Below are 22,554 nucleotides of genomic sequence, written 5' to 3'. Positions count from 1 at the left end.
GGAGTGTATAGGAGATGGAGAGAGATTGATATGAAGCGAGAGGAGGAATAATGAACCAATAGGTGATAATATCAGTGCACCAGCACAATATATGTCCCTATATATATAAGGGAATGCTAATAGACAATAGATCCTGACGCTCCGCTAACATATCGCTTCCATTGAGACGGTAATAAATAACAGAACAACCTCTTCTCACCCTCCCCTCCCCCTGCCCTCCCCCCTGTTCTCAACAGTTGATACACACGAACAGGAGGAAAAAAGAGCCATATATCAAGCAGGTCGGAGAAAATGCTATGTACTACTATAAGAATATACACTACTGAGAGCAAAGAATATAGATCAAATCCGCATCACTGATAGTTTTAATCACGTCTTTAGCATAGCAATAATATGAATATGTGAATAAAAGGTCAGTATATATTAAAAGAATAAAATAAAAGTGAAGTTTTAAAAGAAAAAACAGTACTTGATCCAAGAACGTAAATAGGTCTCTAGGGACCACTAGCTAGCAAATGTAAAGTATAAAACGTTGACAAGTACTGTGAGGTCAAAAGCTATAAAAATTTGTACAAGACAGAAAAGACTCTAGTGGAAGTGTGGGAAAAGTTCAAACAAACTTATGGTGGTTGGATTAGGGATCATGGATGCAATGGAGTTGTTGACATATGTATAAAAGTAGTTTGTGAGGTTGAAACTGGGTGTTTGAGAGAAAATGAAGCATCGGTATCCGACATAAATGACCTCCGGGGCACTTGAGGAAGGGATTGCGGACCCATGAGAAGGTAAGCAATCTTGCCTGCCTCTAGTTGCTTTGTTTCGTTACATCACGGCTGTCTGTCTGCTGGACGATGATCATACTGTGAGGAGTAACTGGTGTTGACATTTTAGGTCTTTAGAACCAGACTAAGAAGGAACATTTACTCTATTGTGGATATTCTTCTCTGTGTTTTCTGTGGTTTGTGTTGTGTGTCAGGCGCCTCCCAGGTAGCAATTAACCAGGGCAAGAGAATTCCCCTGGCAGGAGGTTGCGCTTCAAGCGCAGGGACGGGACTGATGGAGACCATAAGAAATTTCTGCCTGTGAGAGTCTGGAAGAGCCAGACGAGGGGGTGGTCTGAGGGGGGTGGTCTGACCGGCAGGCCAACCGTGGAAGACGGAGAAAAATACTATCTGCCAGTGAGGTGAGCCCTGCTTGTTATTAAAGAGGAGGTGCCACTTGTTTTAGTCTTGTTAATGTTCAATTGGGTAAACAAGAAGTTGAAAAGTTTATCTTTTTTTGTGTATACTTGTTGATTGTGTCTCCCCTCAGAAGAAGAAAAACAAAACAAAAAAAAACTGTGCAATGTAGCAGAGGAAATTCCCGTACTGATTCTTTGAAGTTGCGACTCATCAAGTCCGGTTGTTAATGCCATCCCTCTAAGGGAGTGAGAAGTGTTTGGGTTAAATGTACATGCAAGAATTACTGCTGCAGAACCCATAGGAACTCTGTTTGCTGAGATAGAGAACATATGGAGACGGAGAGTTGGTTACTTGTAAGGGACACTCCGTGTTGAGGTTATTATACTGTAGATCTAATGGGTCCCCAAGGTGGTCTGTGCTTAAGTCCTGACTAGGTGAACCAGAAGGACTGTCCGAGGGAGGATGATCTAGAGTAGATGAACCAGAAGGACTGTCTGAGGCAGGAGGACCTAAGGTAACGATTTAACTAGGTGTACCAGAAGGATTATGATCCGAGGGAGGATGACCTTAGGGAAAGCCCGGCCGGCAAATTATGTAATTCAGGATTTGGGGTGTTAAAGTGCCTTGTGAGCCAGACCCAAATCCTGGGATTGGACTGAGACAGAGCATGGGGACCATACCAAACAAGTCCGGGGAGCAGAAGAGTAAAACTTCCAGACAAATAGTGAGAGAGAGAAAGTAGGAAAGAGTTTCTTGCAGCCTTATCAGTTAAGCCCTTGTTATGTACCAACTGTTGGATTTATGGGAGAAACAGTCCGTGAATCTGAGCCAGTTAAACTAAATATAAGACAGTACGGTTGTTACCCAATTGTTACTAAAGAAGAAACCCAGTTAAGGGGCTGCCTGTCAATTACAGGATGGTTCATGTTCCTAGAGAAGTTAACAAGGTGACAATTTTGAAAACCCCAGATAGAAGGGAGGCTGTTGAAAGGATTCAAGTACCCAAAAGAGCACAAAGCCTAAGGGGGCTGGTGTCATACTGTTGCCCCTGGATTAGACATGCCTCCATGTTAATGCAGCCTCTGTGTGATTGTCTGTTATCTGACCCATTTCACCTGACAGATAATTTTCATACAATGAAGCTGTGCATAACCTCAGCTCCAGCCCTGAGTATTCCAAAATATAATGAGGAATTTAACTTGTTCTGTTCTGAAATTCAGGGTCACAGTCAGCCAGGTTAGACCTTGTTGCCCGCGGCGCCCCCTCCTGTGTCAGGGCAGTCGCGGCAGTGCAGGCAATGAAATTAATGAGCAGCTGTGAAGACATGGCAGTTTCTGTGTATAGATAGCACCCACACTCACCCCCTCCCCACAATTTCCTTTTTAGCAATCAGTTTGAGTTTCAGGAAGTGCAGGGGGGGATGGAAACATACAGTTGCGCAAACACACAGGACATACTCACACAAGTGCAACCAAACCATATTTCTATGGCTAGACAACTCAGACTCCAATGTGCACTCCTCATTTCTTTCAAAAAATTTACTACTCTGAATCCTGCTATTTTGTTACCAATCACAGATTCAGAAATGGGGGAGGATAGCACAGGTAGCCTTTTGTCTGATTTAGCTGAAAATGCTTCTTATGATTGTATACAGTTAATGCAACAAGAAACTTCTGGATTTTCTCATCAAAAAACTCTTGATAACCCTGATTTTGAGTGTTTTGTAGATGGAAGCAGGAATATGGGAGAGGATGGCCGGTTCCACACTGGATATGGAGTGGTCACACAGCATGAGGTAGCCATTGCTGAACCACTCCCTCCGTACATGTCTGCGCAGGAGGCAGAGCTGAAGGCACTCACTGAGGCATGTAAATTGGCTCAGGGGAAGAAGGTGAACATCTATACAGATTCTAGGTATGGTTTTGGTATTGCACATGACTATGGACCCATATGGCGGCCTAGAGACTTTCTAACCTCTGCAGGTCAGCCCATTAAAAACAAAACAAAGACTCAGTGTTTGAACTAATGAACTCACTACTGTTTCCAGAGGAAGTAGCCATTGTCAAGGTTAAGGCACATACCAGACAACAAACCCGTGAGGCTAGGGGCAACAACAGGGCAGATGGGGCTGCAAAAGAGGCAGCAGTGAAGCCTTGGAAACCCGAGGTAATCCCTGTCGGAGCCCTGGAGCTTCACCACATGTCTGAAGATGTGTTGATTAAGCTGTCTGCATAGGCAGATGAAGGAGAAAAGACCTCCTGGACTCAGAGAGGAGCCGTGCCGAATGGGCAGGGACTCTGGGAAGTGTCAGGAAAAATATGCGTACCCAGAGCCCTCTATCCTATGATGGCTCAGGGGGCCCACGGGCCCACTCACCTATCGAAAGGTGCCATGGTAAGTGTGGTTAATACAGGGTGGATTGCTCCAGGGTTTTCTCTGTGCACTGAATAACCCCAGTCAAGTGGTGAAGACTCCAAGCAAGCACCCCCCAGGCCACTTTACCCATTTCAGAGACTGCAGATAAACTATATACAACTACCAAAGGTAGGCATGTATGAATTCGTTCTCGTGTGTGTTGATCTCTTTTCAGGTTGGCCGGAAATCTTCCCAATAGCCAAAGCAAATGCCAAGAATACGGCAAAGAAACTGGTCAGTGAACTGATATGCAGGTATGTTGTTCCTGAAGTCATTGAGTCAGATAGAGGTTCTCATTTCGCAGTTGAAGTGAAGAGGGAAGTTATGCAGGCATTAGGGGTGACCCACGCTTTCCGAGTTGAGCGTTTGAATGGATAAAAGGCCTTGCGGGAGATCCAGAGGCCCTGGACAGAGTTCTTGCCTCTGGCTCTATATTCAGTAAGGACTACCCCAAACAAGAGGACAGGGTTGTCCCCATTTGAGATCCTGTTTGGAAGTGCCCCCAGGTTTGCGTTGTACTTTCAGCAGCAGCTGCAGATGAATAATGACAGTCTGACCAGTTACATACGGGCCCTCACAAAAAGGCTAGAATACACGCATAAACAGGTGTTTGCTTCATTTCCAGATCCTGACTTAATAGAAGGAACTCACAACTTGCAGCCCAGAGACTGGGTGGTGATAAAAAGACATGTGAGAAAAGGACTAGTTCCAAGATTCGATGGTCCATTTCAAGAACTGTTGACCACCCACACCGCTGTAAAGGTTGAAGGGAAACCCAACTGGATACACTCTTCTCACTGCAAGAAAGTCTTGGAACCACAGGATGAAGGTCCTTCTGCTGAGAGTGGCTCTGCCCCCGAGCGTGTCAACAGTGTTTCGTCCACTGAATGATGAATGGGACAATGTTCTGATACAGCACCATCAGGTGTTGTTTGAAGGGATGAATGAAAAGTGACAGACTGTTGGATCTGTACTCACAGTCCTGTGAGTTCAGCCAGTATGCCCTATTTTGCCATGCCCCCCAGTTTATCTGAATTGACTGAACTGGCCAACTCTACTATCTATTTCACAGGCATAAAGCAGGTTAAGTCCAAACTAAAAACAGGGAGATACCCTTACCCGTTGCAGGATGGGCTGAGCCCCCCTGGTTCATAGTAAACAGATTAGGGCCACCAGCTGATTATAGCTCTACCCCCTGGAACGAGAACATGTGGTGCAATGTGTCATGCTTTCCAAGTTGGACACACTGTTGTTGTTTGCAAATACGGTCGAAAGGTATGTCTTTTAGTCCTCATGACAAATTCGGCTGCAATGACTGGTGTTGGTATAGATCCTGTAAAGGGTAAGAATCTGGCCTGCAACAACCGTACCTTAATTGATTTAAATGCTGGAATAACCTCTAACTCCTCAGAGGGTCAGGAAAAGGGACCAGAACTGGCAGAAGGTGTCCGACTGGCCAAATTGATAACTCAGTTGTTTAATAGTACGGTTGCAGTCCCAGAAGATATATTCCTGGTCTGTGGGCATAAGGAATACTAATGGTTGCTCAGAAATGTCACTGGTTTATGTACAATCACCCGGCTTACTCCTGCAACCTTTATAATACCCCATTCCGACATAGATATGTTTATTAATAAAGTTTGTAAGAAGGGGATACAATATTGAGATTATTGAGAGTATCTGTGGTACTGTTCCCCCTGAAGGGAATCCTTAGGGCAGTATAGGATTAGCTTGTTCTGAAGTACCTTTGGGCGGTAACAGTTCACAGATTTCTCAAAATGGGGGAATTGTGAGAGATAGAACTCCATCTTGTATATCCTATACCTATCTGAACCAGAGTTCAATTAGAGGTTATTAAATGTTAGACAAGTGTCAGCTCTTTGCAGGCACGCTGGGGGGAGGGGGGGGGGATTCAGCTGACAACCTCACCCCCCTCCCCCCGCCTCCTGTTCTATTTGTATAAATGCTAGTTTCTGCTGTTCTAAGTTTAAGATCCTCTTTCTGCTAAAGGTTCCATTTCTTCTGTCTTTTTGTGGTTTATGTGACGCATGGCTGTTGGGCGTCTACCAATAATTATGGTATAAGATTATGTGCTAATGTTACAATAAAGCAGATTACTGATTACAACCATTGCGTGTATCAGCCTTCTCTGTGCACATTACACTATTTGAATTTGGAACCCATAATCATAGACGCAGGGGTAATTGCCCTCACATGAAACAGATGTTTTTTTTTCGCCCCAGTATGCCCCAGTATGAGAAAGCCGTATTTGTGGCCTAAATTTCACAGTCACTTATGCACGTCTAATCCCAGATGTGCAGTATATCAGAGGGTTTTTTAACCCCAATAAGAAAAAAGCCGTATTTGTGGCCTAAATTTTACAGTAACTTATGCACGTCTAATGCCAGATGTGCAGTATATCAGAGGGTTTTTTAACCCCAGAAAGCAAAAAGCCGTATTTGTGGCCTAAATTTCACAGTAATTTATGCACGTCTAATCCCAGATGTGCAGTATAACAGAGGGTTTTTTAACCCCAGTAAGCAAAAAGCCGTATTTGTGGCCTAAATTTCACAGTCACTTATGCACGTCTAATCCCAGATGTGCAGTATATCAGAGGGTTTTTTAACCCCAGTAAGCAAAAAGCCGTATTTGTGGCCTAAATTTCACTGTAACTTGTGCACCTCTAATCCCAGATGTGCAGTATATCAGAGGGTTTTGTAACCCCAGTAAGCAAAAGCCGTATTTGTGGCCTAAATGTGACACTCACTTATGCACCTATAATCCTAGATGTGCACTATATGAAACAGATGTTTTTTTTCACCCCAGTATGCCCCAGTATGAGAAAGCCGTATTTCTGGCCTAAATTTCACAGTCACTTATGCAGCGATAATCCTAGATGTGCACTATATGAAAAAAAGTTTTTTTGGACTTGCAGACATGCAGATATCCTGTGCTGGTGCACTATCGTTGCATAAAATGGCTGCCGATTATGTATTGATATTGACTAACTGAAGGAAAAAAAGTTCGTTTTCAGTAGTAGTTGGCTCAGGGCAGGCTTAAAACTATTTTGCACTGCACCCACAAAACACATTTGCTGTAGATCGCTGAGTAAAGAAGCAGTTCTTCATAAGATTCCTCCCTGATCTCTCCCTCACAGCAGCTGCAGCCTATCCCTACACTAATCCAAGCAGAGTGACGGGCGGCGCTACGTGACTCCAGCTTAAATAGAGGCTGGGTCACATGCTGCAGTTGGCCAATCACAGCCATGCCAATAGTAGGCATGGCTGTGATGGCCTTTTGGGGCAAGTAATATGACGCTTGTTGATTGGCTGCTTTGCAGCCTTTCAAAAAGCGCCATAAAAATCGCTGAACACCGAACCCGAACCCGAACTTTTACGTAAATGTTCGGGTTCGGGTCCGGGTGCCGAAAAACCTAAAGTTCGGTACAAACCCGGGTTCGCTCAACTCTAAATACGGGGCATCAGAAAAGTATGGGAAAGGTAGGACAGGATCAAAGAGGGACAGAGGGACGGGTCCAAAAGAGGGACACTTGGAAGGCATGGACTCTGTGTACTATGAATGCAGTGCCAATAGTCTGCTATGGGACCACACTGTATCCTGTCTGCCTCCAATTTTACATGGAGGCTTATGGAGATATTCACCAGTGGTCTAGAACAGACTATGTGCCACTGATTCATAAGGCACTGCTGTGTGCAGGACACTAAAACTGATGGGAGAATACATATGGGTGCATATCTTTGTACTGGTATTGATATATAATGCCATTCTCATTGTAAAACAAATAATAATGAGGGATATCAGAGATAGTGGTGGTACCCTTAAAGACTTGAAAGTAATTTATTTATTTTTTTAAAGGGACCCTTAAAACATCAACTATATTAGGATTAATAGGGAACAGCGGCTACACCCACAGATCAGTGTTGGATATGAGGTGCTCTCCTCCAAAAGGCCTCACCTCAAGCCTAGATAGACAAAATATATATACAAATTTAAGAGGGGCACTCTCTACAGAAGGGAACACACATGAATCGGGGAATGAATAATCAATTACTTTAATTGGATATCTACACTGCAAAATAAAATAAAATGGGCAATCCTTAAAATGTTAAAATAGTACACACAATAAAATCACATCAATCAGTGTAAAATATAATCCTAAAAATCAATACATGTGAAGGAGGTAGGTAATTGGCCCACCATATCTATATCTCTATGTCAGGGATGATAGGTCCTTAGTAATAATGCAATATAATTGTAGTATCTTCAAAGGAGAGCTTAAGGTGCACTTGTGCCGTTCCTTGATGACAATATGCAGTTAGAGCAGTCCAAAAATATACCGTTGTCCTATTGTCACGGATGTTTGTGAGCAACAATAGAACTATACAGTACAGAGCTACTGACTGGACCCAGAACTAGGGAGGATAAAGGGTGACCCCTGTCCGACCCTCAACACTCTCCCTATTCTGCTAAAGCACATGCCCGGATCCAAATGGCGGAACGAGGCATGCCCACGTGCCTAAGACTAATGACACCTGTAACCCCTACAATAGTGGAAGGGGCACGGCCACCAGTGCCCTACTCAGTATATGGAGGGAACCGTGGCCACCTCAGATCCAGTCAGAAAATAAACAGGAACACAACAATGTCTGCACACTTAGCTGGAGGTGTTGCAGCCGCAGAGAAGACGGATCCAAGGACAGGCTGGCAATATCCGGAGTGCTAGCTGCAGCAGAACACAGGTCCAGTGAACTGATAGCTACAAGTGAAGAAACTAAAGCAAGAGCTACAACTGAAGTGAGAACTATAATCCACATCCTATCATAGGAGGAGGGGGTATATAAAGAGAGGGAAATCAAACACATGAAAAACAGCTGTGGTGAAAGAAACCAAAAGTAAACAGAGTAGTGAGAACTCCTCCCAGCTCTAGTAGTGACATCATCACAGGGGTGGAGAAACAGAGCTGTGAGAACGTCCCAAAGCTCTGGTAGTGACAGTACCCCCCCCTCTACGGGTGGACTCCGGACACCCAGGACCCACCTTCTCAGGATGAGCCCTATGAAATGCCCTGATGAGGCGAGTGGCTTTAATGTCCGACACCGGAACCCACATCCTCTCCTCAGCACCATAACCCTTCCAATGAACGAGGTACTGAAGAGAACCGCGGACCATGCGAGAGTCCACAATTCTGGAAACCTCAAACTCCAGATTGCCATCAACCAAAATCGGAGGAGGAGGCAAAGAGGAGGGTACCGTGGGCTGGACATATGGTTTTAAGAGAGATCTGTGAAATACATTATGTATCTTCCAAACCCGTGGAAGATCAAGACGGAAGGCAACAGGATTGATGACTGACAAGATTTTATAAGGCCCAATAAACTTGGGACCCAATTTCCAGGAGGGAACCTTCAACTTAATGTTTCTAGTAGACAACCACACCAGATCACCCACATTCAGGTCCGGACCAGGCACACGTCTCTTATCAGCCACACGCCTATACCTCTCACTCATCTTTTTAAGATTACTCTGAATCTTTTGCCAAATGGTAGACAAAGACGAGGAAAATCTCTCCTCCTCAGGTAAACCAGAAAGAGCCCCTCCCGAGAATGTCCCAAACTGCGGATGGAACCCATATGCACCAAAGAATGGTGACTTATCAGAAGATTCCTGACGACGGTTGTTCAGAGCAAACTCAGCAAGAGGGAGAAATGAACACCAATCCTCCTGGTTCTCTGCCACAAAACAGCGCAAATATGTCTCCAGATTCTGATTGAGGCGCTCAGTCTGACCATTCGACTGCGGATGAAAAGCAGAAGAGAAGGACAGCCGAACCCCCAGGCGAGAACAGAAAGCCTTCCAGAACCTGGACACAAACTGCGTGCCTCTATCGGAAACAATATCAGAGGGAATGCCGTGCAATTTAACAATATGGTCGACAAAAGCTTGCGCCATCGTTTTAGCATTGGGTAAACCAGGGAAAGGTACGAAATGAGCCATCTTGCTAAAACGGTCCACCACCACCAGGATCACCGACTTCCCCGAGGAACGAGGAAGATCCGTGATAAAGTCCATGGACAGGTGTGTCCAAGGACGGGAAGGAATGGGTAACGGGAGAAGGGAACCTGAAGGCCGTGAACGAGGGACCTTAGCGCGAGCGCACGTCTCACAAGCAGCCACAAAATCCTCCACCGACTTACGAAGAGCCGGCCACCAAAATCTCAGAGCAATGAGATCTACCGTGGCTCTACTCCCGGGGTGACCAGCAAGAACCGTATCATGATGCTCCTTAAAGAGTTTGTGACGTAGCTCAGGAGGCACGAACAACTTCCCAGAAGGACAACGGGCAGGTGTCTCAGTCTGGGCAGCCTGGACCTCGGCCTCCAAATCGGAATATAGAGCAGAAACAACTACCCCCTCCGCCAAAATGGGACCCGGGTCCTCTGAGTTTCCTCCTCCCGGAAAACAGCGAGAGAGAGCATCAGCCTTCACATTTTTTATCCCAGGTCGGAATGTAACAACAAAATTGAATCTGGAGAAGAACAGAGACCATCTGGCCTGTCTCGGATTCATACGCCTGGCCGACTCCAAGTATGCCAGATTCTTATGGTCGGTAAAAACGGTGATAGGGTGCCTGGCCCCCTCCAACCAATGGCGCCATTCCTCGAAAGCCAACTTGATGGCCAACAACTCCCTATCTCCCACATCATAGTTTCTCTCTGCCTGGGAGAGTTTTTTAGAGAAAAAGGCACAGGGTCGCCACTTGGCAGGGGAAGGGCCCTGGGACAAAACCGCACCCACACCCACCTCGGAAGCATCCACCTCAACAATAAAAGGTAAGGAAACATCGGGATGCACCAAGACGGGAGCAGACGCAAAATTCTCTTTAATCTTAGAAAAGGCTGTAAGCGCCTCCTCCGACCAAGAGGAAAAATCCGCCCCCTTTTTTGTCATGTCAGTGAGGGGTTTGACAACAGAGGAATAATTCAAAATGAACTTTCTGTAATAGTTCGCAAAACCCAGAAAGCGCATCAATGCCTTCTGATTCTCAGGAAGCTCCCACTCAAGTACAGCACGGACCTTCTCGGGATCCATGCGAAAACCAGAAGCAGAGAGGAGAAAACCCAGAAATTGAATCTCCGATACCATAAAAAGACATTTCTCCAGCTTGGCGTACAATTTATTTTCCCGCAGAATCTGCAGAACCTGAAAAAGATGATCCTGATGGGTCTGAACATCAGGGGAAAAAATCAAAATATCATCAAGATACACCAATACAAATTTCCCCATTAAATGATAGAAAATACTATTAACAAAATGCTGAAAGACGGCCGGAGCATTCATCAGGCCGAAAGGCATAACGAGATTCTCGAAATGCCCATCAGGGGTATTAAAGGCCGTTTTCCATTCATCCCCCTCCCTGACCATGACCAGGTTGTACGCGCCTCTCAAATCCAATTTGGAAAACACCTTGGCCCCAACAATTTGATGGAAGAGGTCCGGGATCAGAGGAAGGGGATAGGGATCGCGAATCGTGATACGGTTCAGCTCCCTAAAATCTAGGCAAGGTCTCAGAGAGCCATCTTTCTTTTTAACAAAAAAAAAACCCGCGGCCACAGGTGACTTTGAGGGACGAATATGCCCCTTTTCGAGACTCTCTGAGATGTAAGTTGGCATAGTGATTCTTTCCGGTTGTGAAAGATTGTAGAGGCGTGCTTTTGGCTGCTTGGCGCCGGGAATGAGGTTAATGGGACAGTCAAACTCCCGGTGAGGAGGTAGCTCCTGAACAACGCTCTCGGAAAACACGTCCGAAAAAATCAGAGAGAAATGATGGCAGCGTTTTAGTAGACACCTCTGCAAAAGTCGCTGTGAGACAATTCTCTCTACAAAAATCACTCCACTCATTTATTTGCCTTCCTTGCCAATCAATAGTGGGGTTATGTCTAGTGAGCCAGGGTAACCCCAAAACTAGAGGAGACGGCAATCCGTTAAGGACAAAACAAGATATATCCTCCACATGAGTGTCACCTACAGCTAGCCGGATATTGTGAACAATGCCCTTTAGAGATCTCTGTGAGAGTGGAGCAGAGTCAATAGCAAAAACAGGTATATCTTTATCTAATGTGCAAACCTGAAAACCATGCATGGCTACAAATTGAGTGTCAATAAGATTGACGGCCGCTCCACTATCGACAAAAATCTCACAAGAAATGACTTTGCTCTCTAGCGCCACCCTGGCAGACAGGAGAAAACGGGAACTGCAGGTCAGAGGAAAAGCATCAAATCCTACATCAACTTTGCCCAAAGTAGCAGAACTTGATGATTTACCTTCTGAGATTTTTCTCTTATTATCGCTCTTAGTACGGTTCAAGAATCTCCTAGACGGACAAACATTTGCCAAATGACCTATGCCCCCACAACAAAAACAGACCATACTCTAAGGACTAAATCCTCTTTTATCAGGGGCAAGTCGACCTAGCTGCATGGGCTCCTCCTCAGAGGGGAGCGAGACAGGATGAGGCCCCTGCACACTGAATGAGTCCGCACCACTGCCCCTAGACTGACAATGGCTGGACAGAGAGGTCTCGTTTCTTTCTCTTAGACGCCTGTCAAGGCGTACCGCCAATGACATGGCAGACTCTAAGGACGTTGGTCTCTCATGGAAAGCAAACGCATCCTTTAATCTCTCCGAGAGACCATGACAGAACTGACTCCAGAGTGCAGCATCATTCCAACCCGAATCAGCTGCCCATCTCCGAAATTCAGAACAATAAAGCTCCGCAGACCGTTTGTTCTGGCATAAAACACGTAGGTTAGATTCGGCCAGAGCAACACGATCCGGGTCATCATAAATCTGCCCCAGGGCCAAAAAAAATCCTTCCACGGATCGAAGGGAGGGATCCCCTGATGGCAGCGAAAAAGCCCAAGTCTGAGCATTACCCCTGAGCAGGGAAATGACAATCCTCACCCTCTGCTCCTGATTACCAGAAGAGTGAGGACACAAGCAAAAATGGAGTTTGCATGCCTCTCTGAAACGAACAAAATTCTCACTGCCCCCGGAGAACGTCTCCGGAAGTGAGACCTTTGGCTCGCAACAGACTCCATGAGCCGGAGCAGGGCCCAATGCTTGAAGCTGGGTCATAGATTGACGGAGATCCGCTACTTCCAAAGAAAGACCCTGCATGCGGTCAAACAGGTCAGAAAGCGGATCCATGTCAAAAAAGGACGGTTTTGGTGGATTATAATGTCACGGATGTTTGTGAGCAACAATAGAACTACACAGTACAGAGCTACTGACTGGACCCAGAACTAGGGAGGATAAAGGGTGACCCCTGTCCGACCCTCAACACTCTCCCTATTCTGCTAAAGCACATGCCCGGATCCAAATGGCGGAACGAGGCATGCCCACGTGCCTAAGACTAATGACCCCTGTAACCCCTACAATAGTGGAAGGGGCACGACCACCAGTGCCCTACTCAGTATATGGAGGGAACCGTGGCCACCTCAGATCCAGTCAGAAAATAAACAGGAACACAACAATGTCTGCACACTTAGCTGGAGGTGTTGCAGCCGCAGAGAAGACGGATCCAAGGACAGGCTGGCAATATCCGGAGTGCTAGCTGCAGCAGAACACAGGTCCAGTGAACTGATAGCTACAAGTGAAGAAACTAAAGCAAGAGCTACAATTGAAGTGAGAACTATAATCCACATCCTATCATAGGAGGAGGGGGTATATAAAGAGAGGGAAATCAAACACATGAAAAACAGCTGTGGTGAAAGAAACCAAAAGTAAACAGAGTAGTGAGAACTCCTCCCAGCTCTAGTAGTGACATCATCACAGGGGTGGAGAAACAGAGCTGTGAGAACGTCCCAAAGCTCTGGTAGTGACACCTATTACTGTAGGTCAAATCGACCTCAATAGTCCCTGGATCCGTGACTCTGGTGCGCTGTATATATCTGCCAGCCGGCTATAAGGTGCGCTAATTGTGTCCAGAGGTAAACATAAGTTAGCTTACCGGATTCTAATGTGTCCTCCTCGCCCGCCGCCTGATTCTCGGCGTCTCTTACCGGCCTCCCGCTCCACGGCGTCCCCCGCTGCCCTGCTTCTCACACTTCACGTAGCGTCCCACGTGGTGACGAAGCTGGCGTCGGTGCGGCGTATCACGTGACGGAGCTCCCCCTGCTGGTCAGCTGGGTATACTTGCCGGAGGTTTTTAGATCGGGCTTGCTTTGCTTCTTTAGACAGGCCTGTCGTATTAGTCGGATTTCCTTAGGTATTAGCGCTCACTTCCTGGGACCATACGCGTTTCGGGGACAACCCCTTCCTCAGTGGATCTCAGGAGTGAGCCTTGGAATTGATCTTTTATAGGCGAACGCCCATCAGTCCACATTATTGATGCATCACATCCAAATTCTGGACCGGATTCCCTGTTACTGATCCATATCTATTATGTTATATATAAATATACATACATAGTACTACACTGTTGTTTATATAAATATACAGTTCTTCTCACATATAAAAAAATAGAAAAGAATATAAAGGATAAAATCATCAGGTCAATTAATAGTACATTTCTGACTAAAACATTAATTGTATATTATGGATTGTGCCATGATTTATACATAATGAACCATAATTTCCAAATAGAGATGACAGTCTCTGTTTCCACATAACTTAATAATCGTTGGATGTTTAAAATATTTAAAATCAGGGTGGAATGCTATACATATTTCTGGAGAGGAGAACCTTGCATATAATTCATGTTCAGGCATAGAGTCGGTGAATCTAGATCCTGATGTCGGGTGATGTGTGGAGGGATTAGATGGAATAGGAGAGGGAGGCATGTGGGCAGAGGAGATCGGAGCGTCGATTATACGACCAGACTTCGATGTCCCATCCCCAAACAGGCCCCCCCTATATACAGCGCACCAGAGTCACGGATCCAGGGACTATTGAGGTCGATTTGACCTACAGTAATAGGACAACGGTATATTTTTGGACTGCTCTAACTGCATATTGTCATCAAGGAACGGCACGAGTGCACCTTAAGCTCTCCTTTGAAGATACTACAATTATATTGCATTATTACTAAGGACCTATCATCCCTGACATAGAGATATAGATATGGTGGACCAATTACCTACCTCCTTCACATGTATTGATTTTTAGGATTATATTTTACACTGATTGATGTGATTTTATTGTGTGTACTATTTTAACATTTTAAGGATTGCCCATTTTATTTTATTTTGCAGTGTAGATATCCAATTAAAGTAATTGATTATTCATTCCACGATTCATGTGTGTTCCCTTCTGTAGAGAGTGCCCCTCTTAAATTTGTATATATATTAGGATTAAGTTCAAAATTCCTTTTAAACCTAGGAATAAAGGTAACTACTGTGGGCAAAAAAATAACCCAACAGATTTAGTAAATATATAGTGTCCAAAAGTACACTGCGTGCAGAATTATTAGGCAAATGAGTATTTTGACCACATCATCCTCTTTATGCATGTTGTCTTACTCCAAGCTGTATAGGCTCGAAAGCCTACTACCAATTAAGCATATTTGGTGATGTGCATCTCTGTAATGAGAAGGGGTGTGGTCTAATGACATCAACACCCTATATTAGGTGTGCATAATTATTCGGCAACTTCCTTTCCTTTGGCAAAATGGGTCAAAAGAAGGACTTGACAGGCTCAGAAAAGTCAAAAATAGTGAGATATCTTGCAGAGGGATGCAGCACTCTTAAAATTGCAAAGCTTCTGAAGCGTGATCATCGAACAATCAAGCATTTCATTCAAAATAGTCAACAGGGTCGCAAGAAGCGTGTGGAAAAACCAAGGCGCAAAATAACTGCCCATGAACTGAGAAAAGTCAAGCGTGCAGCTGCCAAGATGCCACTTGCCACCAGTTTGGCCATATTTCAGAGCTGCAACATCACTGGAGTGCCCAAAAGCACAAGGTGTGACATGGCCAAGGTAAGAAAGGCTGGAAGACGACCACCACTGAACAAGACACACAAGCTGAAACGTCAAGACTGGGCCAAGAAATATCTCAAGACTGATTTTTCTAAGGTTTTATGGACTGATGAAATGAGAGTGAGTCTTGATAGGCCAGATGGATGGGCCCGTGGCTGGATTGGTAAAGGGCAGAGAGCTCCAGTCCGACTCAAACGCCAACAAGGTGGAGGTGGAGTACTGGTTTGGGCTGGTATCATCAAAGATGAGCTTGTAGGGCCTTTTCGGGTTGAGGATGGAGTCAAGCTCAACTCCAAGTCCTACTGCCAGTTTCTGGAAGACACCTTCTTCAAGCAGTGGTACAGGAAGAAGTCTGCATCCTTCAAGAAAAACATGATTTTCATGCAGGACAATGCTCCATCACACGCGTCCAAGTACTCCACAGCGTGGCTGGCAAGAAAGGGTATAAAAGAAGAAAATCTAATGACATGGCCTCCTTGAGATTTACAAGGAGGGAAAACAGTACACCTCTCTGAACAGTGTCTGGGAGGCTGTGGTTGCTGCTGCACGCAATGTTGATGGTAAACAGATCAAAACACTGACAGAATCCATGGATGGCAGGCTTTTGAGTGTCCTTGCAAAGAAAGGTGGCTATATTGGTCACAGTAATAGTCACCTGCACACACAGATATCCCCCTAAAATAGCTAAAACTAAAAACAAACTAAAAACTACTTCCAAAAATATTCAGCTTTGATATTAATGAGTTTTTTGGGTTCATTGAGATCATGGTTGTTGTTCAATAATAAAATTAATCCTCAAAAATACAACTTGCCTAATAATTCTGCACTCCCTGTAGAGATGAGACGGATAAGTGTCTGTTGGGGTAAGTAGAGCTTCCCTTTCCGTGACTTATCCGTCTCACCATACCGAAAAGTGATGCGCGGCGTGCGTTCCACCGGCCGAAAGTGCTCCCTCCGGTGTGCCTGTGGCACATGTCGGACAACTATTTATCACCCTCCTGAGCATTATGCCTCTCTGCTTCATCAAGCACCCTACCTAGATGCAGCCTGGCGACTTGTTGGGCACTTCACATGTAAGTCAGACCTCTTTTGTTGTACTTTGGTTACCTTAGGTTACTTGCTTCCTCCTTATGGGCACTGATGTTTGTCTTTTTGCCTGTAGGTTGTATCCTCTTCCTCAACCCCATCAGGAACATGTGATGTATTTCATACCCATTATAATGTCTGCCTAACCTGTCGCATTTCTGTGGCTATCTAACTGCATCAAAAATATACAGTACAGACCAAAAGTTTGGACACACCTTCTCATTCAAAGAGTTTTCTTTATTTTCATGACTATGAAGGCATCAAAACTATGAATTAACACATGTGGAATTATATACATAACAAACAAGTGTGAAACAACTGAAAATATGTCATATTCTAGGTTCTTCAAAGTAGCCACCTTTTGCTTTGATTACTGCTTTGCACACTCTTGGCATTCTCTTGATGAGCTTCAAGAGGTAGTCCCCTGAAATGGTCTTCCAACAGTCTTGAAGGAGTTCCCAGAGATGCTTAGCACTTGTTGGCCCTTTTGCCTTCACTCTGCGGTCCAGCTCACCCCAAACCATCTCGATTAGGTTCAGGTCTGGTGACTGTGGAGCCCAGGTCATCTGGCGCAGCACCCCATCACTCTCCTTCATGGTCAAATAGCCCTTACTTTCAAAGTTTTCCCAATTTTTCGGCTGACTGACTGACCTTCATTTCTTAAAGTAATGATGGCCACTTGTTGTGTATCCACCAGACTTCTCCTCAACGCCACTGATGGTCCCAACCCCATTTATAAGGCAAGAAATCCCACTTATTAAACCTGACAGGTCAAAGCAAGAGGTGGCTACTTTGAAGAACCTAGAATATGACATATTTTCAGTTGTTTCACACTTGTTTGTTTTGTATATAATTCCACATGTGTTAATTCATAGTTTTGATGCCTTCAGTGTGAATCTACAATTTTCATAGTCATGAAAATAAAGAAAACTCTTTGAATGAGAAGGTGTGTCCAAACTTTTGGTCTGTACTGTATCAGTAGTGTGAATGGGACTATTTTTGACTAATGCCAACCCCCTGAGGAACCCATCCGGGGGAAACGCGTTGGGGTGATGTTATTAATAATCCTAACCATCTAGGGCAGGGGTACTCAACTGGCGGACCGCGGTCCAAATACGGACCGCGGCCGCCAGTTGTCCGGACCCCGGCCATCCTTCAGAGCGCTCCTCCTCTCCTGCACACTGTACCGTGCAGGAGGAGGAGCTTACCGGCGCACTTCCGCCTGTCCCACAGCGCAGTGAGACAGGGCTTCCTCCACATGTAGCGCTCCTCCTCCTGCACACTCTGGTACGTGCAGGAGGAGGAGCTTACCGGCGCACTTCCTCCTTCCCAGAGGCGCAGTGAGAGACGGCTCGCTCCACATGCAGGCACCAGCGCTTTCATCCGGCACCTGCAGGTGGAGGAAGCTTTCTCCCTCAGTGCGCTCACAGGTCAGGGCTCCAGATGGCGACCAAAATGGTCGCCAATGCGACTTAGAATTTACAAATGGCGACAAGACTTTTTAGTCTTGTCGCCATTTGCGACTAGACCCGCCGCCGCAGCTCTGCTCAATACAGCGGCGGGCACAGGAGATGATAGTTCTCAGCAGCGCAGGAGGAGTCTCTCCCTTCCCCCTGTGCTGCTGCCCCCGCCGCTGCCAATAAGAAGAGGCAGGAGGAGGAGGGGAGGGGCTGTGGCCACTGCGCCATCAATGAAGAAAACTGACCTGTAATACAAATACAGGAGGCGGGTGCCGGAATCAAATAGCCGACACCCGACCTCTATGACAGGGAGCTGCGATCAGCTGCAGTTGAGTTAACCCTTCAGGTGCGGTACCTGAGGGGTTAATTGTAGCTGATCGCAGCCCCCTGTCACAAAGGTCGGGTGCCGGCTATTTGATTCCGGCACCCGCCTCCTGTATTTGTATAAGAAACGTTGGTGGCACAGTGCGCCCCCCCAGTATAATAAACATTGGTGGCTCAGTGGGAAGTGCCAATGAGGGTTAAAAATAATAAAAGAAAATTAACTCACCTCCTCCAGTTGATCGCGTAGCTGCCGGTCTCCTGTTCTTACTTCTTTCTTCAGGACCTGTAGTGACGTCACTGAGCTCATCACATGGCCCATTACCATGGTGATGGATCATGTGATGAGCACAGTGATGTCACCACAGGTCCTGAAGAAAGAAGTAAGAACAGGAGACCGGCAGCTACGCGATCAACTGGAGGAGGTGAGTAAATTATTTTTTTATTTTTTAACCCTCATTGGCACTGCCCACTGCGCCACCAATGTTTATTATATTGGGGGGGGGGCACACTGCGCCACCAATGTTTATTATAATGAGGGGGGGCGCACTGCGCCACCAATGTTTATTATACTGGGGTGATGGGGGGGCCCACTGCGCCACCAATGTTTATTATATTGGGGTGATGGGGGGGCGCACTGCGCCACCAATGTTTATTATACTGGGGTGTTGGAGGGGCGCACTGCGCCACCAATGTTTATTATATTGACCTTCTACTATGCATTCTCTATTCAGAATGCTATTATTTTCCCTTATAACCATGTTATAAGGGAAAATAATACAGTGAATAGACTTTCATCCTAGGAACCATGCGTGAAAATCGCACCGCATCCGCACTTGCTTGCGATTTTCACACAGCCCCAACAACTTCTATGGGGCATGCGTTGCGTGAAAAACGCACAACAGAGCATGCTGCGATTTTCACGCAACGCACAAGTGATGTGTGAAAATCACCGCTCATGTGCACAGCCCCATAGAAGTGAATGGGTCCGGATTTAGTGCGGGTGCATTCCGGTATTTTGAATGCCGGATCTGGCACTAATACATTCCTATGGGGAAAAATGCTGGATCCGGCATTCAGGCAAATCTTCATTTTTTTTTCGCCGGAGATAAAACCGTAGCATGCTGCGGTTTTATCTTTTGCCTGATCAGTCAAAATGACTGAACTGAAGACGTCCTGATGCATCCTGAACGGATTACTCTCCATTCAGAATGCATGGGGATAAAACTGATCAGTTCTTTTTCGGTATAGAGCCCCTGTGACGGAACTCAGTGCCGGAAAAGAAAACCACTAGTGTGAAAGTACCCTAAAATATTAAGTTTAAATCCCCCCTTTCCCAATTTTACATATAAAATATATAAACAATAAATAAATAAACATATTACATAGCGCTGTCCAAACTATTAAATTATTCAAAAATATCTCCTATGCGGTGAGCATTCGCCATTTTTTAGTCACCTTGTCACCCCAAAAAATAGCATAGGACTGTTCTATTATGGGCCGAATGTTTCATAAAATGCGAAATGCACGCAGCTATTTTTGGTGTTTTTTTTTTTTTTTGTGCGGTATTGAGTATCGCAATACTTTTTTATGGTGACGAAAGCGAATCAAAATTTTGGTTTCAAAACAACCCTACGCCGATCTGATCGGCGTATCGTTGTCACGATACCAAAATTTTGATTCAGTTTCGATTTGGCGACTAAAAATTTGATTTGGCTCCTAAATTTTTTAGTTCAGGAGCCAATGGCTACTAGGTAGTTTTTTTAGGCTGGAGTACTGCAGGTCCCTCCTCCCCTGCAGCAGCGGCAGCACGTAAGGGAGCTTCAAGCTGCTGGAGAGGGGAGGGACATCACCACTGCCACCAATGAAATAAATGTCACATTTGGGGAGGAAGGGGGGCGTGGAGAGGGCTACAGAGAGGCGGGAACACGTCACTGACTGCAGGAAAGGACTCCAGTCAGTGTGGTGTTCCCATCTCTCCTGGGCCATCTTCTTTAGGTAACCTGATTAAATAAAGTGATTAAGCCCCATCAAACCATGATAGTTTTGTTCTGCATCCAATTCCCATTATTGGGGCATTGGATGCGGACCCCTTAGTTTCAATGGAGCGGAAAAAGATGCAGACAGCACACAGTGTGCTGTCTGCATCTCTTGTGGCCCCATTGTAATTAAGGGGCCGCATCCAATCCCCCAATAATGGGAATTGGATGCGGAACAAAACTATCATATGTCTGTTCTGTGGCTTGGGTTGCCACCCGGCCAGTAGTTCACCAGCAAGGCTGGTACTTTAGTTCCCTTGCCGGTGCCAGAATTTTCCTGTAATGACTGTTAGGCTCCTTTCACACTTGCGGCAGGACGGATCCGACAGGTTGTTCACCCTGTCAGATCCGTCCTGCCGCTATTTTGCCGGACTGCCACTCCCCATTGACTATAGCGGGAGTGGAGCTACGGTGCAGCATGAGGCCGCCAGACGAAAAAGTCGGACATGTAGTACTTTTAGTCTGGCGGCCTCTCACCTTGCTGCGCCGTAACTCTGCCCCCATCCCCATTATAGTCGATGGGCACAGAGCAGCGGCACGGCGAAGTAGTGGCAAGATGGATCTGACAGGGTGAGCAGCCTGTCGGATCCGTCCTGCTGCAAGTGTGAAAGTACCCTTACTAATGAGCGCTTCCATCATGGAACGCCCATTAGTACAGCCTTTACCTCCACCGCTACTTGTGCTAGTAAAAAAATATATATATTACGGTACCTCCACCTCCATTTGCTCACGCTGTGGAGAACACTCCCTGCTGACTAAAAGCTCAGCACAGGACCTACAAGATGCCATCACGTTAGAGCACCGGTCCTGAGCTTGCAGTCAGCAGCGAATGTTCACCGCAGCCAGGTGAATGCTAATTTTTTATTTTTTTTTGCAAAAGCAGAGAAGGGGGGCACTAATGGGGGCAATACTCTTACTGGGGGCACTAATGGGGACATTATTCTTACTGGGGCACTAATGTGGCCATTACTAATTCTGGGACTTACCCGGGGCGCTCCACTATAACGTCAGAGCGCCCCACGCGCATGTATCACATGATCGCATGGCATCTTTACTGTTGGCGTTCAGCTCGGACCTTCACCTGACTGCAGACCCAGGTATGTGGACCTTTAATAAAACTAGTTGAGTACCCCTGATCTAGGGCATTCCAGGGTCTTGTAGGACAGGAAGACCTCACCATTAGGGGTTGATCCTGGGCTTAGGTGCAACTAGGGCCTCTATAGGGAAAGTTCTCTCCCCCCTAGGTATTTCTAACTTATACTGTCCAATTACCCTGTCCCTTTAAATTTACTATTTGTCATCATACCTGCCATCATTTGGACACTATATATTTACTAAATCTGTTGGGTCATTTTGCCCACAGTAGTTACCTTTATTCCTGGGTTTAAAAGGAATTAAAGCATGATGACATATCCGTCTATTCAGTGGAATCCATACAGAATGAAAAAGTTCTGCAGTTATGTAAGACACTCCTGATGTGTGGCTCAGAGCTCAGATATTGTCAGAGTGTGGGATGTATATTTTGTCACAGGTATGTCAGGCCTTCATGTATGAGTTGGTATAATTGTTGCTAGGAAAAACTGTAAATCAGCTTTAGCAGTCAATTAGCAAAGTCAATGCCCTACTTCTTTTCCAGGTACTGTAGATAAACAGGCACATCATTAGCACAGCCTCCTAGCAATCTTTATATAGTCACACACTTCTAGATACACCTCATTAGGGCCAAATCTATAGCAATGAATAGAACTGACATGGAAACAGAATCCTCCTTGGATGTTTGTGGAAATAAAGACTTAGTGTAGGTCCATGGTTAGTTTTTGAAGCCAAAATCAGGAATCAGTTCAAATAAGAGTAGTTGTATCTGTCATTTATATTTTCTCTCCTTTTATCCACTCCTGATTTTGGCTGACAAAACTGCATCAGGAAAGCTGAGTTTGTGGCGGTACTCTAAAGATGGTTATAAATCAATTATATCAATCACTGTCTGTCACTGTATGTGTCAAACCAAATACTGATATAGTAGCCTTTATAATTTGCGCATTGGATGTTTGGGA

The sequence above is a fragment of the Bufo bufo genome, chromosome 1, assembly GCF_905171765.1.
Source record: "Bufo bufo chromosome 1, aBufBuf1.1, whole genome shotgun sequence".
In the NCBI taxonomy this organism is placed as follows: Eukaryota; Metazoa; Chordata; class Amphibia; order Anura; family Bufonidae; genus Bufo; species Bufo bufo.
The sequence above is the reverse complement of the archived record's forward strand: the minus strand, read 5'-3'. Positions refer to the sequence as shown.